Raw genomic sequence first — 16673 nt, 5'->3', positions numbered from 1 at the left:
TGTAATTCTCTTCAAGTTGTGGGTTTTGTTTGGCCAACTTGATCTATGATTCTTGCCCATGGGAGAAGTGCTTGGTTTTGGGTTCATACCGTGCGGTGACCTCACTCACTGACAGAAGGGGTAGCGAGGCACGCATCGTGTTGTTGCCATCAAGGGTAAAAAGATGGGGTTTACATCATTTGTTTGAGTTTATCCCTCTACATCATGTCATCTTGCTTAAGGCGTTACTCTGTTCGTCATGAACTCAATACACTAGATGCATGCTGGATAGCAGCCGATGTGTGGAGTAATAGTAGTATATGCAGAAAGTATCGGTCTACTTGTCTCAGACGTGATGCCTATATTGTGACGCCCTCGGCTTAATCGTACGCTAATCATACACGCAAATGCGTACGATCAAACCCAAGGACTCACGAGGAGATATCACAACACAACTCTAGACACAAATAAAATAACATCAGCTTCATATTACAAGCCAGGGGCCTCGAGGGCTAGAATACGAAATCTCGATAAACACACGATTCAGCGGAAGCAACAAATATCTGAGTACAGACATAAAACATGGGGTGCCTTAGAGAAGGCTAGCACAAAAGATACAACGATCGAACGAGGCGAGGCCTCCTGCCTGGGAACCTCCTAACTACTCCTGATCATCAGCGGCCTCCACGTAGTAGTAGGCACCGTCGGGGTAGCAGTCGTCGGCGGCGGGGACCTCCATCTCCTGGGCTTCATCATCTGGTCGCAGCAAACGGATCAAGGGGACAAGGGGGGAGCAAAGCAGCGGTGAGTACTCATCCAAAGTACTCGCAAGTCTTACATCAGAACTATTTTAATTATGCATCAGTATCAAAGAAAGTGGTTATATGTGGACTGACTGCAGCAATGCGAGAATAGAGAGAGAAGGCCTAGTCCTATCGAAGACTAGCATCTTCAGGGTCTTGCAGCAATAGACGAGAGTAGAGCAGGGGTAACACATTAATAGTCATATTGTTGCAGCAATATTAAAGTGAGGTCACGCCTAAAGATCCTCCCTCGACTCCCTGCGAGGAAGCAATCCCGAGGCAAACTAATTCCAGTTAAGTAACAATTATAGTTGTAAAAGATCGGGGCACAACTCCAAGTCGTCCTGTAACCGTGGACACGGCTATCCGAATAGTTAATTTTCATCCCTGCAGGGGTGCACCACATGTCCCGTCACGCTCGATAACACTCTGGCCGGACATACTTTTCTGGGTCCTGCCCGGCCTCGGAATATCGACACGTCGCAGCCCCACCTAAGACTAATCAGAGAGGCCAGCCCACCGGTCTAAATCCTAAGCACAAAGGGTTCATGGGCCCAGTTCCCCCTCACGCTCCTGCACGTGGCGTGGGCGGCCGACGTCAGTCCTAGCATCCCTTAATCACAAGCGCGATGCATCTCGGGACCACTCGGGCACGCGCCGCTACACTGCTGGCATCTGAAAAGCTTCGGCTGATACCGCGACGTCGAGTACCCATAATTCTTCCCGCGTAGCCGGTTAGTGCGAAAAGGTCTCCGACCAACCCAGATCAAATACCCAAATCCATTAACATTTTTAATTAGGCCAGCAACACAGTCTCGCGGGAATCCACCCGTCTTACAACTAATCACCAATGATCCCAGTAACATGGTCGAGTAACTGTGTGGTTGTAACATCGGGGGAATCCGAGGTATCACCCTCGTTGGATTCCGAACGATGTACCCGTCAAGGTGGGCTTAGAGGAATCACCCTCGGGGGTCCCACACTCGCGGGGTGGCACGACAGAGACGTCATCGGGAATGGTGAAAGAGGAATCACCCTCGATAACCACGACCGACTAGCTATACTACAGAGATATCATCAGGAGTACTTAGTGAGGTGTCACCCTCGGTACCCGATAGTATCCCTGTAGCGTCGTACAACAAAGGGGGGTGAATGTGCTGTGTCGGGTCTGGCTCGTCGATCAGAGATCGAGATTTGAAAACAAGCGGGGCAACTGAACTACGGGGTCAGAGGGGATGACTGCTCCACCTATACTAAGCATATTAAAGGTACAGGACTGAAAGTAGCAGTTCATCAAAAACAGTCTATGCATCAGATATAGGAGCTAACTACAACAGTAGCAAAATACTAATGCAAGCAGTAGGAAGAAAGACATAGGCGATATAGGAATGATCAAGGGGAGTTTTGCTTGCCTTGCTGCTCTGCGGCAAAGGACTGATCGGCAGGGTCGTAGATGTACCCGGCAGCAGCGTCAGTCTCGGGGTCTACCGGTAAGAAGAGGGGGAAGAAACAATAAATAATAGCACCGATGCAACACAAAGCATGACATGGAAAGATGCAGGCTAGACATGAACGAACGCAGCAACATCCGTCATAGACGGGTCGGAAGAATATCTGACGATATTTTCCGGGTCTCGGGCTACTACCGGTTATACTGGAAACGATGGAAAAGTTCCATGTTTGCTATGCTAGGGACGCGTGACAGACGAACGGGCCGTGTATCCGGGTTCGTCTCGCTTTGCTGATCAACTTTCATGTTGAAAATATTTTGATCTGACTTACGGATTATTTTATATTAATTTTTAAAGTTTTATTAATTATTTAGGAGTTAAAAACAGATTTAAAAGATTTAATAAAACCCTATTATGACATCATCGCGGTGTCATGCTGACATCAACATTTGACCGGTCAACTGACCAGCGGGTCCCAAACGTCATAGGCACAAGTTTTATTTAAGATTAAATATTATTTAATCAGATTAGTTTAGTGGGGGACCCGCGTGTCATACTCTAGTTATGTTAATTAATTATTTTAACTAATATATCTATTTATTTATTTATTTAATAAAAACATTATTTTTATTTTTATTTCAACTAACGCGTGGGGCCTCCCTGTCATAGACAGCGGGTGCATTGGCCCCACGGTAAGTGACCTAAGGCTATTTTCTCATTTATTTTTATTAGATACCTAACCGTGCAAATACCGTATTCCTCTAAATATCCATACACGCAAATACATACATCACATCTCATACATACATACATACATACATACATACGCACCTAATACATCAATTGTTTTTATTTCTTTTCTCTCAAAAACTCTCAACACTCATCTCTCTGTTAACAGAGACAGAGAACTCTCTCTGCTAACTCCACCTAGAAGAACCGAAAGTTCAAATCCTCCTACCGGAGTCCACCGTCGACGGATCGAGGCCCCGTTTGCCGGAACGGAACCGGGACGTCGAGGAGAACGACAAGGTGGGAGAAGCCCGAGGAGGGGCTCACCGACGGTAATGTGACAGCCCGGTGAAGCCGGAGTTCGCACGAAGGTGATGGTGGAGACGGCGTGGAGGCGGTGACGGTGACGGTGACGATGGTGGTGACGTGCCGGCGAGGGGGAGCCGGTCGGATCCGGTCGGATCCGGTGAGTTGGTGATGTCTCCCTGCCCGGTCCCTCCCGGACCGAGCGGGAGAAGGCCGACGGGGGCGGCGGTTGGTAGGCCGGCGAGGTGGGGGCCGAGGCAGCCGGGGCCCCCCTGTCGGTGGGGTGGAGGCCGAGGGGCGTCGGGGAAGAGGCCGCCGGCGGGAGGAGAGGGTCGTGGCGGGGCTGCCGGCGGAAGGAGGAGAGGTCGCCGGGGGGCTGCCGGCGGGAGGAGGAGAGGCCACCGGGGGGGCTGCCGGCGGGAGGAGGGTCGGTGGAGGGAGGGATCTGGGAGAGTGGGGCGACGGGAGGGAGTTGGGGGCTCGGCAGGGGAGGGAGAGAGATCGTGGGAGTGGGGGGGCTCTCGTGAGGTGAGGGGACCAAGAGAGAGAGGGTCACGGGATGGGGAGGGAGTAGCGAGGGGAGGGGTCTGGTCGCCAGGGGGGATTAGGGTTTGGCCGGTTGGGCCCTTTTTGGCCCAGCTGGGCCGGGGGGGTTGCTCCTTTTTTTTTGATTTGTTTTGTCTTGTTTTACCTTTTCCCTTTCTTTCTTTCTTTCTAATTTCTTTTCACTAACTGATTTTTCTTTTTAAATACTTTCTTTTAACATACTTTCCTTTTCAATTTATTATACATACTTCTAAATCTCTCTTTCATATACATCTTCTTTTAATATTTGAAATGAACTTATAAAGTACTTTTTCTTTTGCTTTCAAATTTTGGATCCGGACAGACTCGAATCAAAGCGGGTCTGAGATGGGAATCCGATGACGTGGCATCGTTAGCGGTTGCTCACTGTAGCTTAATTACAATAATCACTGTAGCAAAAGTCGAGGATGTCACAATTCTCCCCTACTAACAAGAATTCTCGTCCCGAGAATTAAGAGGTAGAGGGAAAAAGCCCGGGGTATTCATCACGAAGAAGATCCTCGTGTTCCCAAGTGGCTTCATCTTCAGAGTGATTTGACCACTGCACCTTAAGGAACTTAGTAACCTTGCGATGAGTCTTACGTTCAGCTTGGTCGAGAATGCGGACCGGATGCTCTTTATAAGAGAGGTCTTGTTGTAGCTCAAGCATATCGTGATCCACTGCTCGAATAGGGTCCTTGAAGCAGCGACGGAGCTGAGAAACATGGAAGACATCGTGAACCTGAGAAAGGTTCGCCGGCAGTTCCAATTGATAGGCCACTCTTCCACGCCTTTCGAGAACAGTGAAAGGACCAATATAACGAGGAGCTAACTTGCCCTTGATTCCGAAACGGTGTGCACCTCTCATTGGTGTGACACGGAGATAAGCCTTTTCGCCAGGTTGATAGACCATATCTTGATGATGACGGTCATACTGACTCTTCTGACGAGACTGAGCAGCCTTTAGATTCTCATGAATAATGCGGACTTGATCTTCGGCATGTTGAATAATATCCGGACCGAAGAGTGATCGTTCCCCAGTTTCTGACCAATTCAGAGGAGTCCGACACCTTCGCCCATACAATACTTCGAAAGGGGCCATCTTCAGACTAGCTTGATAGCTATTGTTGTAAGAGAACTCGGCATACGGGAGAGATTCCTCCCATTTCTTACCGAAAGAAATGACACAAGCTCGAAGCATGTCCTCGAGAATTTGGTTGACTCGTTCAACTTGTCCCTGGGATTGAGGATGAAATGCAGTGCTGAAGGACAGATGAGTCCCCATAGCCTTCTGAAAACTTTCCCAGAATTTTGAAGTAAACAAGCTGCCACGGTCCAAACTGATTACCAACGGAATACCGTGAAGTGAAACAACTCTTGACATATAAAGATCTGCCAGCTGACTAGCATTAATCGTTTCTTTGACGGCCAGGAAATGTGCAACTTTGGACAGTCGATCAATGACGACAAGAATAGCATCATTACCTTTCTGAGATCTAGGAAAACCAGTGACAAAGTCCATTTCAACATGGTCCCATTTCCACTCGGGAATAGAGATAGGTTGCAGAGTTCCAGCAGGCTTTTGGTGTTCTGCTTTGATACGCCGGCATATATCACATTCTGCCACATAGCGTGCAATGTCTTGTTTCATATTGGGCCACCAGAATCTTTGCCGGATGTCTTGGTACATCTTGGTACTACCCGGGTGAATAGACAATGGTGTGTCATGAGCTTCTTCCATCACCTTCCCAGTCATCCTGAGATTTTCCTTCTTATTTGGGACGAATAGGCGACCCTTGAAATACAAGGCGCCACCTTCATCAACAGTGAAAAAGGAGGGTTTACCCTTCGCAATATAACTCTTAATCCTGTCGACATCATCGTCAAAGTCTTGTATATTCTTTATGGAGCTCACGAGATCTGGTTCAACCACTAGGTTACTGAGGGAACCCTGATTAACAACACGAAGGTTCATCTTTTGATACTCTTCAGGAGGGGGAACAAGGTAACCCTGAGGAACAACGTGGAGGTTCAGCTTACGGAATTCCTCTTGCAGACGATCGTGCACTTGATGAACCTGGAGGTGGTTGCAGTATGACTTGCGACTTAAAGCATCAGCCATTACATTAGCCTTGCCAGGGGTATAAGATATACTACAGTCAAAATCTGCTATACGCTCCATCCATCTTTGTTGACGCAGGTTCAGCTCCGGTTGAGTGAACAAGTACTTCAGACTTTGATGGTCGGCGTAGATTTCACAGCGATTACCAACAAGGTATTGTCGCCATTCCTTCAATGCATGAATGACTGCGGCAAGCTCGAGATCATGAACTGGGTAGTTCACTTCATGAGCACACAGTTGACGTGAAGCATAAGCGATCACCTTGCGATCCTGCATTAGGACACAACCTATTCCTTGACGAGAAGCATCACAGTATATGACGAAATCCCTTTTCGTATCTGGAGGAGCAAGTACTGGAGCGGACGTCAGTTTGTCCTTGAGCGCCTGGAAACTTTCCTGACATTTATCAGTCCATTCATACTTAACACCTTTGTGAAGCAGGTTGGTTAAGGGCTTCGCAATCTTGGAGAAGTTCTCGACGAATCGACGGCAATAGCTGGCGAGTCCGAGAAAACTTCTGACTTGCTTGACATTCTTCGGGGGAGTCCAGTCAAGAATAGCTTGAATTCGTTCGGGGTTGACCGCAATACCATCCTTGGAAATCACATGACCAAGGTAAGTCACTTCGTCTAGCCAGAACTCACATTTGGAATACTTCGCATAGAGTTTATGCTCCCGAAGCTTATCCAATACAAGACGAAGATGTTCAGCATGCTCTTCTTTGTTCTTCGAAAACACCAGAATATCATCCAGATATACCACGACAAATTTGTCGAGGTAGTCCATGAATATATAATTCATCAACCGAGAGAAGGTTGCCGGTGCATTGGTTAAGCCGAAGGACATGACGGTGTACTCGTATGATCCATATCGAGTAACAAAGGCGGTCTTTGGAATATCCTCCTTGCGAACACGGATCTGGTGGTATCCCAATCTCAAGTCGAGCTTAGAGAAAACGGTGGAACCAGCAAGTTGATCATACAAATCATTTATCCGCGGGAGAGGATATTTGTTTTGAATAGTGGCCTGGTTGATAGGACGATAGTCTTGAACCAATCGATTTGTCCCATCCTTCTTCTTAACAAAGAGAGAAGGTGCTCCCCAAGTAGAGGAACTCGGACGGATGAAACCCAAACGGAGCGAGTTGTCAATTTCTTGCTTAAGTTCAAGGAGTTCATGTGGTGGCATTTTATAAGGACGCTTGGCAATAGGAGTGGTACCGGGTACCAAGTCAATGACAAACTCGACAGCTCGAGCAGGGGGAATCCCCGGAAGTTCTTCTGGAAAGACATCTTGGAACTCTTGTACCACTGGTATGTTTTCAATCCCTTCCAGAGGCGACGCATTTAATGTATTCAAAGCATACAGTCGTGCCTCAGCATTACGGACGAGATGAGCATGGTAGCTTACTAGTTCATCTGAAGGGTGTAGTAGGTGGACGGTTTTGGTGGCACAAACGATCGATGCCGTATGAGCTTTTAACCAGTCCATCCCCAATATGAGATCAATGTTGGATGACTTTAGTAGGATGGGGTTGGCAAGGAATTATAATCCTTCAATTTCAACTGGAACATGGGGGCAAACCACAGAGGTTCGGCATTCGCCCCCAGGGGTGTTTACCACTATCGGGATGTTCATCTCTTCGCTCCTAATGTCATGCATGTATGCAAAATTTTCCGACATAAAGGAATGCGATGCTCCTGTATCAAACAATACAGAAGCAGGTACTGAGTTAACGAGAAGTGTACCCACCACGGTAGCAGGCTGGTCTTGAGCTTGGCCCATATCAATGTTGTTGGCCTGACCACGAACATAAGCAGGCTTAGTGTTGAAGTTGCGGTTCTGGTTGTTGCCACGGCCAGTTGCGGGAAGTGCCAGCTGATTCGGATTCTGCCTGCAGTCTCTAGCACGGTGACCTGGACGGCCACACTTGAAGCACAACCCGTCCTCAGGACGGGAAGGAGGAACTCGAGGCGGTGGAGCTGGGAGCCTCGGCTGCCTAGGTGGTGGAGGAGGCAGGCGAGGTGCAGCATAGGACGGCCTCGGAGTAGGAGCAGGTGCATGGTACATGTTTTTGGGAATCCAGATCTTCCGCTTCTGTGCAGATGAGCCCGAATATGAGCCCATGTCACGGTTGCGCTTGCTGCTATCTTTGTATTCCTGCAGACCAGTCTCAACCTGAATAGCCTTGTTCACGAGGGTGGCGAAATCAGCATAGTCCTGAACGAGGAGTGTCAGCTTGATATCAGGGTGGAGGCCTTCACGGAACTTCTCCTGCCTGCGTGCATCAGTCGCAATGTCTCCTTCAGCATAGCGAAATAATTCCAGAAATTCCCGCTGATAAGCATCCACAGTCTTGTTGCCCTGGACCAAGTTGCGGAACTCACGCTTCTTCCGGTCCATGATTCCCTGGGGAATGTATCGAGCACGGAAAGCAGCCTTGAACTCTACCCAAGTGATGATAGTTCCATCGGGCTGAGAGCGCCTGTGGCTGTCCCACCATTGAGCAGCGGGTCCCTTCAGAAAGTAGGCGGCAAAGTTGACATAGCTCGCCAGGGGCACATTGGCAGACTCCAGCTCATAAGAAATGTCACGGAGCCAGTCATCAGCATCAAGAGGCTGAGTTGAGCTGCGGTAGATCGCAGGGTTGAGACGGCAGAAGTCTTGCAGTGTCACGCCTTGTGGTTGGTTCATGTTCGGCCTCTGGAACTGATCCATGAGCCCTTGCATAAATTGGCGGTTCAGTTCAAACTGTTGGATCATCCCCGCCATATACTCAGGAGGCGGGGGTGGTGCATCGTTGGCAGGGCCACGCGGGCGGCCAACTGGTCTAACCATCCTGTTAAATATTTAGCAGGGGTAGTTTAGCTTAAGGTAATTGAAAGGCATCGCACGCATTCATGAAGTAATCAAGCATAATGAAAGGGAAATGCGATAGATACTCCATAGTAGTTGAGTTCGACATACAGACCCATACATAAGTTCGATTACAGACTAACGATTAAAAACTCGAAATTTGGCGATAGCCCGGACGCATTTGACGATACCCTGGACTCACTAGGCGGCGCGCAGGCATGCGGCGGAAGAGTACCACAACGAGATGTAGCGATAAGGCTACATCAACGTCGGAGAGGACGATCGAATCCTGGTAGCTGGCGGTGATAGAAGGTAGGGACAGGACCCTGTGTCCCGTTGTGACTCTGGTGAGGGTACCGCATCCAGTCGAGCAGCTGAGGTCCAAGTGCAGGGGTTCTACCCCCAACATCAGTCCACTCGAGAGCTGATGGTAGCTCTGTCCTGCTTGGCTCGCGGATGCGCATAGGTGGAACCCTCGGACAGTGTGATGGCTGCAGCTCTGTCAACGCGTCGTAAAGACGAGCGCGCGTAGCATACAACTCCACAGTCAGAGCTCGGAAAGCACGATCCATTGCCTCAGTGTACTGCACCAGAATCTGCGCGTCGTAGCGACGCGTCACGTAGGGGGCGCAGACAGCGACGTAGGAACGGTCGCTGCGCTCCCGAACGTCAGAAGCGTAGGCAGTGAGATCAGACCCAGTCTCATCCCCAACAGGAGCATGCGGGATGTATCTGAAAGGGCTCTCCTCCAGGTGAGGGTACGCTCCACGGAGACGGGTGATGGCGATGTAGGCCGCATCATGGACGGCCATCTCGACCGACACTCCAATACCACAGAACACGTGGCGCTCGAGGGTCTCGCTGCCCCTCTGGTCGAAGATGCGAACCTCAGCCTGGTACTGGTACTGGTTGTACTCGCGGAAATCCTCGAACACAGTGTACTCGGGGTACCAGCGATATCCCAGCCTGGTCAGGAGATCGACCAAAATGGCCGGGAACCCAGTCGTCTCAGTGTCCTGTGTCAGGCGCACGTGCTGCCTTGCGGGACGCATCTGAAAATAAGATTGACGGATGTCAATGACAGTGTGTGTAATACATATTCAGGAGAAAAAGCGTAGATAGTCCAGCGCTCCGGATTGATGTGATTCGAGAACTTAATGTTAGAGTTAGTAAAATCTTTGACACGAAAGAGAAGAGAAAGTAGAGCCCAGAGTATAGGAAAGGAGTAAAAGATACTAATACCACCCAATTGAGATGTGGGCCCGTAAGCCACAACATCAGTGTTAGTAGAGTTTTTCAAACACTAGACTCAACTTCGGCCAAGGAGTTGGAAAGGGGGCTACCTACAGGCAGTTGGCTCTGATACCAACTTGTGACGCCCTCGGCTTAATCGTACGCTAATCATACACGCAAATGCGTACGATCAAACCCAAGGACTCACGGGGAGATATCACAACACAACTCTAGACACAAATAAAATAACATCAGCTTCATATTACAAGCCAGGGGCCTCGAGGGCTAGAATACGAAAGCTCGATAAACACACGAGTCAGCGGAAGCAACAAATATCTGAGTACAGACATAAAACATGGGGTGCCTTAGAGAAGGCTAGCACAAAAGATACAACGATCGAACGAGGCGAGGCCTCCTGCCTGGGAACCTCCTAACTACTCCTGATCATCAGCGGCCTCCACGTAGTAGTAGGCACCGTCGGGGTAGCAGTCGTCGGCGGCGGGGACCTCCATTTCCTGGGCTTCATCATCTGGTCGCAGCAAACGGATCAAGGGGACAAGGGGGGAGCAAAGCAGCGGTGAGTACTCATCCAAAGTACTCGCAAGTCTTACATCAGAACTATTCTAATTATGCATCAGTATCAAAGAAAGTGGTTATATGTGGACTGACTGCAGCAATGCGAGAATAGAGAGAGAAGGCCTAGTCCTATTGAAGACTAGCATCTTCAGGGTCTTGCAGCAATAGACGAGAGTAGAGCAGGGGTAACACATTAATAGTCATATTGTTGCAGCAATATTAAAGTGAGGTCACGCCTAAAGATCCTCCCTCGACTCCCTGCGAGGAAGCAATCCCGAGGCAAACTAATTCCAGTTAAGTAACAATTATAGTTGTAAAACATCGGGGCACAACTCCAAGTCGTCCTGTAACCGTGGACATGGCTATCCGAATAGTTAATTTTCATCCCTGCAGGGGTGCACCACATGTCCCGTCACGCTCGATAACACTCTGGCCGGACATACTTTTCTGGGTCCTGCCCGGCCTCGGAATATCGACACGTCACAGCCCCACCTAAGACTAATCAGAGAGGCCAGCCCGCCGGTCTAAATCCTAAGCACAAAGGGTTCATGGGCCCAGTTCCCCTTCACGCTCCTGCACGTGGCGTGGGCGGCCGACGTCAGTCCTAGCATCCCTTAATCACAAGCGCGATGCATCTCGGGACCACTCGGGCGCGCGCCGCTACACTGCTGGCATCTGAAAAGCTTTGGCTGATACCGCGACGTCGAGTACCCATAATTCTTCCCGCGTAGCCGGTTAGTGCGAAAAGGTCTCCGACCAACCCAGATCAAATACCCAAATCCATTAACATTTTTAATTAGGCCAGCAACACAGTCTCGCGGGAATCCACCCGTCTTACAACTAATCACCAATGATCCCAGTAACATGGTCGAGTAACTGTGTGGTTGTAACATCGGGGGAATCCGAGGTATCACCCTCGTTGGATTCCGAACGATGTACCCGTCAAGGTGGGCTTAGAGGAATCACCCTCGGGGGTCCCACACTCGCGGGGTGGCACGACAGAGACGTCATCGGGAATGGTGAAAGAGGAATCACCCTCGATAACCACGACCGACTAGCTATACTACAGAGATATCATCAGGAGTACTTAGTGAGGTGTCACCCTCGGTACCCGATAGTATCTCTGTAGCGTCGTACAACAAAGGGGGGTGAATGTGCTGTGTCGGGTCTGGCTCGTCGATCAGAGATCGAGATTTGAAAACAAGCGGGGCAACTGAACTACGGGGTCAGAGGGGATGACTGCTCCACCTATACTAAGCATATTAAAGGTACAGGACTGAAAGTAGCAGTTCATCAAAAACAGGCTATGCATCAGATATAGGAGCTAACTACAACAGTAGCAAAATACTAATGCAAGCAGTAGGAAGAAAGACATAGGCGATATAGGAATGATCAAGGGGAGTTTTGCTTGCCTTGCTGCTCTGCGGCAAAGGACTGATCGGCAGGGTCGTAGATGTACCCGGCAGCAGCGTCAGTCTCGGGGTCTACCGGTTAGAAGAGGGGGAAGAAACAATAAATAATAGCACCGATGCAACACAAAGCATGACATGGAAAGATGCAGGCTAGACATGAACGAACGCAGCAACATCCGTCATAGACGGGTCGGAAGAATATCTGACGATATTTTCCGGGTCTCGGGCTACTACCGGTTATACTGGAAACGATGGAAAAGTTCCATGTTTGCTATGCTAGGGACGCGTGACAGACGAACGGGCCGTGTATCCGGGTTCGTCTCGCTTTGCTGATCAACTTTCATGTTGAAAATATTTTGATGTGACTTACGGATTATTTTATATTAATTTTTAAAGTTTTATTAATTATTTAGGAGTTAAAAACAGATTTAAAAGATTTAATAAAACCCTATTATGACATCATCGCGGTGTCATGCTGACATCAACATTTGACCGGTCAACTGACCAGCGGGTCCCAAACGTCATAGGCACAAGTTTTATTTAAGATTAAATATTATTTAATCAGATTAGTTTAGTGGGGGACCCGCGTGTCATACTCTAGTTATGTTAATTAATTATTTTAACTAATATATCTATTTATTTATTTATTTAATAAAAACATTATTTTTATTTTTATTTCAACTAACGCGTGGGGCCTCCCTGTCATAGACAGCGGGTGCATTGGCCCCACCGGTAAGTGACCTAAGGCTATTTTCTCATTTATTTTTATTAGATACCTAACCGTGCAAATACCGTATTCCTCTAAATATCCATACACGCAAATACATACATCACATCTCATACATACATACATACATACATACGCACCTAATACATCAATTGTTTTTATTTCTTTTCTCTCAAAAACTCTCAACACTCATCTCTCTGTTAACATAGACAGAGAACTCTCTCTGCTAACTCCACCTAGAAGAACCGAAAGTTCAAATCCTCCTACCGGAGTCCACCGTCGACGGATCGAGGCCCTGTTTGCCGGAACGGAACCGGGACGTCGAGGAGAACGACAAGGTGGGAGAAGCCCGAGGAGGGGCTCACCGACGATGATGTGACAGCCCGGTGAAGCCGGAGTTCGCACGAAGGTGATGGTGGAGACGGCGTGGAGGCGGTGACGGTGACGGTGACGATGGTGGTGATGTGCCGGCGAGGGGGAGCCGGTCGGATCCGGTGAGTTGGTGATGTCTCCCTGCCCGGTCCCTCCCGGACCGAGCGGGAGAAGGCCGACGGGGGCGGCGGTTGGTAGGCCGGCGAGGTGGGGGCCAAGGCAGCCGGGGCCCCCCTGCCGGTGGGGTGAAGGCCGAGGGGCGCCGGGGAAGAGGCCGCCGGCGGGAGGAGAGGGTCGTGGCGGGGCTGCCGGCGGAAGGAGGAGAGGTCGCCGGGGGGCTGCCGGCGGGAGGAGGAGAGGCCGCCGGGGGGGCTGCCGGCGGGAGGAGGGTCGGTGGAGGGAGGGATCTGGGAGAGTGGGGCGACGGGAGGGAGTTGGGGGCTCGGCAGGGGAGGGAGAGAGATCGTGGGAGTGGGGGGCTCTCGTGAGGTGAGGGGACCGAGAGAGAGAGGGTCACGGGATGGGGAGGGAGTAGCGAGTGGAGGGGTCTGGTCGCCAGGGGGGATTAGGGTTTGGCCGGTTGGGCCCTTTTTGGCCCAGCTGGGCCGGGGGGGTTGCTCCTTTTTTTTTGATTTGTTTTGTTTTGTTTTACCTTTTCCCTTTTTCTTTTTATTATTTCTTTCTTTCTAATTTCTTTTCACTAACTGATTTTTCTTTTTAAATACTTTCTTTTAACATACTTTCCTTTTCAATTTATTATACATACTTCTAAATATCTCTTTCATATACATCTTCTTTTAATATTTGAAATGAACTTATAAAGTACTTTTTCTTTTGCTTTCAAATTTTGGATCCGGACAGACTCGAATCAACGCGGGTCTGAGATGGGAATCCAATGACGTGGCATCGTTAGCGGTTGCTCACTGTAGCTTAATTACAATAATCACTGTAGCAAAAGTCGAGGATGTCACATATATGTATGATCATTGCCTTAGATATCATCATGACTTTGCGCGGTTCTATCAATTGCTCGACAGTAATTTGTTCACCCACCGTAATATTTGCTATTTTGAGAGAAGCCTCTAGTGAACACTATGGCCCCCGGGTCTACTTCACACTATATTTTCAGCCTTACACTTTTACTTCGTTGCACTTTCCGCCTTTAGATCTCACTTTGCAATCAATCTTGAAGGGATTGACAACCCCTTTATAGCATTGGGTGCAAGCTCGTTTGTGTTTGCGCAGGTACTCTGGACACTTGGCTTGATTCTCCTACTGGATTGATACCTTGGTTCTCATACTGAGGGAAATACTTACTACTCTTGTGCTGCATCACCCTTTCCTCTTCAAGGGAAAAACCAACGCAACCTCAAGAGGTCGCCAGGGATTCCTGGCGCCGTAGCATGCACCATTGCGAAGGATCGTTGTCTCGAAGCACCACGTGATGATCGGGTGTGATAGATTCTAACGTTCACATACAACGGGTGTAAGCCAGATTTACACACGCAAAACACTTAGGTTGACTCGACGAGCCTAGCATGTACAGACATGGCCTAGGAATACGGGAGACCGAAAGGTCGAACATGAGTCGTATGGATGATACGATCAGCATGGAGATGCTCACCATTGGCGACTAGTCCGTCTCACGTGATGATCGGACACGGGCTAGTCGACGTGGATCATGTAACACTTGGATAACTAGAGGGATGTCTATCCGAGTGGGAGTTCATTAAATAATTTGATTAGATGAACTTAATTATCATGAAATTAGTCTAAAATTGTCTTTACAAATATTGTAGATCCAATGGCCAATGCAAATGTCCCATTAAACTTCAACGCGTTCCTAGATAAAACCAAGCTGAAAGACGATGGGAGCAACTATGCGGAATGGGCTCATAATTTAAAGCTCATCCTCATGGCTTCCAAGAAGGCATATGTCCTTGATGCGCCGCTAGGTGACCCTCCTGTTCCCGTGGAAACCCAGGACGTTCGAAACGCCTGGCAGTCGCGGAGTGATGACTACTCTCTGGTTCAGTGCGGCATGCTTTACAATTTAGAATTGGGGCTCCAAAGGCGTTTTGAGCAACATGGAGCATATAAGATGTTCCAGGAGATGAAACTAGTTTTTCAAGCTCATGCCCGGGTCGAGATATGTGAAGTCTCTGACAAGTTCTTCAGTTGTAAGATGGAGGAGAATGGGTTTGTCACTGAGCACATACTCAGAATGTATAGGTTGCACAACCGCTTGTTTCAGCTGCAAGTTGAACTTCCAGATGACGCGGTCATTCACAGAATCCTCAAGTCGCTTCCACCTATATATAAGGGCTTTGTGATGAACTACAACATGCAAGGGATGGAGAAGACCATTCCCGAGTTGTATTCAATGTTGAAATCAGTGGAGGTGGAAATCAAGAAAGAACATCAAGTATTGATGGTAAATAAGACCACCAGTTTCAAGAAAGGCAAGGGTAAAAAGAACTTCAAGAAAGACGGCAAAGCAGTTGCCGCACCTAGTAAACCAGTTGCCGGGAAGAAGCCAAAGAAAGGACCCAAGCCTGAGACTGAGTGCTATTACTGCAAGGGAACTGACCACTGGAAGAGGAATTGCCCCAAGTACTTAACAGATAAGAAGGCCGGCAACATCAAAGGTATATATGATATACATGTTATTGATGTTACCTTTCCAGCGCTCGTAGTAGCTCCTGGGTATTTGATACCGGTGTTGTTGCTCACATTTGCAACTCAATACATGAACTACGGAATAAGCAGAGGCTGGCTAAGGACGAGGTGACGATGCGCGCCGGGAATGGTTCCAAGGTCGATGTGATTATCGTCGTCACGCTACCTCTACATATACCTTCAGGATGTTTTAAACCTTAATAATTGTTATTTAGTACCATCTTTGAGCATGAACATTGTATCGGGATCTCGCTTGATGCAAGATGGCTACTCATTTAAATCTGAGAATAATGGTTGTTCTATTTATATGAGTGGTATGTTTTATGGTCATGCCCCGTTGGTCAATGGTTTATTCTTAATGAATCTCGAACGTGATGTTACACATATTCATAGTGTGAGTACCAAAATATGTAAGGTTGATAGTGATAGTCCCACATACTTGTGGCACTGTCGCCTTGGTCATATCGGTGTCAAGCGCATGAAGAAACTCCATACAGATGGACTTTTGGAGTCACTTGATTTTGAATCATTTGACACATGCGAACCGTGCCTCATGGGCAAGATGACCAAGACTCCGTTCTCCCGAACAATGGAGCAAGCAACCAACTTGTTGGAAATAATACATACCGATGTATGCGGTCCAATGAGCGTTGAGGCTCGTGGTGGCTAACGTTATGTTCTCACTCTCACTGATGACTTAAGCAGATATGGGTATGTCTACTTAATGAAACACAAGTCTGAAACCTTTGAAAGGTTCAAGGAATTTCAGAGTGAGGTGGGGAATCAACGTGAAAAGAAAATAAAGTTCTTGTGATCTGATCGTGGAGGAGAATATTTGAGTCATGAGTTTGGCACGCACTTAAG

The sequence above is a fragment of the Hordeum vulgare genome, chromosome 3H (assembly GCF_904849725.1).
Source record: "Hordeum vulgare subsp. vulgare chromosome 3H, MorexV3_pseudomolecules_assembly, whole genome shotgun sequence".
In the NCBI taxonomy this organism is placed as follows: domain Eukaryota; kingdom Viridiplantae; phylum Streptophyta; class Magnoliopsida; order Poales; family Poaceae; genus Hordeum; species Hordeum vulgare.
The sequence above is the reverse complement of the archived record's forward strand: the minus strand, read 5'-3'. Positions refer to the sequence as shown.